At 33.4% G+C, this 2,766-nt stretch overlaps 1 pseudogene; it reads right to left on the bottom strand.

Moving 5' to 3' along the window:
• Positions 1-868: 868 nt before the first annotated feature.
• On the bottom strand, positions 869-2,156 carry LOC149538253 (glutathione S-transferase F10-like; annotated as a pseudogene).
• Positions 2,157-2,766: the final 610 nt, after the last annotated feature.

A 2,766-nucleotide genomic window follows, 5' to 3' on the forward strand; every position in this document is an offset into this window, starting at 1 on the left:
ATTTCATAAGCAATGCTCACACAGGACAAATGTTGACTAAAAAATTATTTATAAGCCACAACTATAAAAATATATATTCCCTGACATCCATAATCAATGCTCACAGGACAAATGTTGAGCTAAAAGTTATTTTTATGCCACAACTATAAAGAAAAATATCCCCTAACATCCTTTCCAAAGAAACTTATGCAACACAACAATAATAAATGATATGTCATTTCTCTAATTGTTTATCATGTCGTATTGTTTTGTTTGTTTTTGTTGATTTCTTAAAAATGGAATACAACTATAACCACAACAATAATAAATAACAAGAAATGTCATATTTGTAATTGTTTATCATGTTGTCTTGTTTTGTTTGTTTCTATTGATTTTTTTATAAATGAAATACAGCTGTAACCACAATCTATAAATATTTGACAATATGTTTCATTCTTATTATTATTATGATTATTACTATTATTGTTATTGTTATTATTAGTATTGATATCTAAAATTTCGGAAAAGATAAAAATAAAAAATTATTTTGTGTGCACAAAACAATAATGAAAAACTTTCAAACTCATGACTATAGCACACATAGACCAATCAAATTGCATGAAAATAAGCTTCACTAAGTTTGCAAAAATGTCAGAAAAAAAAAAAATTTCTATAATAGAAAATGGATAAAAATAAATAAAAGCATCTGATTGGACAAACTAATAAGATCATTCGCCTTTAATGAATGCATAAGTTTCCTACCATGGCAGGAACTAATAATGAAAACATTTTTAAAAAAAAACACTACCATTTTTATTGACTGCAATGCGTTCATATATTTATTTAGAACGCGCTCATGGCGGCCCTGAGAGCTGCAGGGCAATGCAAGCTAAGCTTTGGTCTCCTCCAACACCTCTTTCCAGGCAGGACAGGAGGAAATGTGTTCCCACCATGCTTTCACATTCTTGCGAGAGGTAATGAGGTCTCCCTTGCCGGCCACATTCACCAGACAATTTATGAACGAAAGATGTGAAAGATCTGCAACGCTAAAGAAATCCCCCGCCAGAAACTCGCTCTTGGACAACCTCTCTTTGTAAACATCCAACACTTAGACCAACTTTTCCACATCTGTATCCACAATTTCTTGATTTTTCTTTCCCCCAAACATTGGGCCAAACACGATCTGCACAAGAATGGCACCGCGAGACGGACTGAATGTCTGCGATTCCACTTGAGACCACTGCTCCACCAACGCCCGCTCGTGCAGGGTATTTCCGAACAGGTTGCTACCCTGCCCCAAAAATTTCTCCGCCAACTATTTTATGATGGCTCTAGACTCTTGCACCAGAAAATAAACAAGGTGAAACCCTAGAACTGCATTCAAATTGGATAAAACTGTTGAACAGAGTAAAATTTGTATGTATTTTGTGATAGCTCTCGACTCTGCCTCAAAAATAAGAAAAATGAGTCCTTAATTTGAGTTAAACGGAGTTAACTTTGCTAAGATTTGATGAAACAATTGAAAATGTTAGATTTGTCCGTACTTTGAGAAGGCTCTCGACTCTGCTTCGCAAACTAAAGCTCTAAAACTGCATTAAAATTTAATGAAACAGTTGAACGGATATAAATTTGTAAATATTTAATGATCGCACCCAACTTGCTCCACAAATAAACAAAATTAAACCCTAAAACTTCTTAAAATTTTGATGAAATAGTTGAACAGCATTAGATTTGTACATGTTCCATGAAGGCTCTCGAATGGTACAGACAACAGAAAAAATAAAACCCTAAAACTAAATTTAAAATTTGGCAAAAAAGTAGGAAAGAGTTAAATTTATACCGAATAAGGTCAGATCCCAGTCTCTAATGATAGGAGCTTGTCCGAACGGCTACATCAGAGGTTCAAAAGGTGAGGATTGCAGATCCATGGAACAGAGCAAATAAGTGAATTTCATAAAGCCGTGATTTTTTGTTACCCTAAACCAGAAAGAAACCAGAACAAAGTAAATTTGTGTTAGTTTGCTTACATTGAGGCCGAGGAAAGGAGGTTGTTTGTGAGCTCCCGTTGAGAAATTGACATTGACAAACTCATAATCGATCTCCTTCTCGCAGAAACAAGCCATGAAATTGTTCGTGAAGGGCAAGAGCCGATTCCCATGCAGTTGGATTGTTGCCATTGCAATTGAAGTTGAAATTGAGTGAAGATCAATGCCTTCGTTGGCTTGCAACCTAAAAATTAAAAAGCTCCTAATATTTTGTTTAAAAGGTCAACTTTGTAACTTCCTGACCAAAATGGGGGTAATTTTATGTTCTCATGTGCTTGCTTGATTCCAATTGTTTATTTGAATTTAAGAGGTTTATTTAATTTAAGAGGTTTGAGTGTTTATATAGGAAATTGAATGGAAAAATGATAATTTGTAGAATAATTAATATTTAGGGAACGAAAATAAGCTATATGAAGAAAAAGGGGGCTTTAATTTATTTTGTAACGTTCTGCCAAGGGATCCAAAAGAATTAACCTTTTACCAAGTTGCTAAACATTTTTTTAAATTCAAACCCTTCCCAAATTAAATCTTAATTTCTTAAATCTAGAAAATGAGGGTTTCTGATAACTCTATTATTCTTCACGTATACAAAAATTATTGACAAGCAATTAATAATTCACAATATTGAAATATATAAACTTTCATCATAGAGAATTTGGATTTTACAATCCACAGACACTAAGAAGACAGGAAAGTATAACTGCAAAATTAATCTACGATCAAAGCACAAGACCCTACCTGA

Source organism: Cupressus sempervirens, chromosome 9 (assembly GCF_028749045.1).
Source record: "Cupressus sempervirens isolate cs-2001-9-10 chromosome 9, ASM2874904v1, whole genome shotgun sequence".
Taxonomy (NCBI): Eukaryota; Viridiplantae; Streptophyta; class Pinopsida; order Cupressales; family Cupressaceae; genus Cupressus; species Cupressus sempervirens.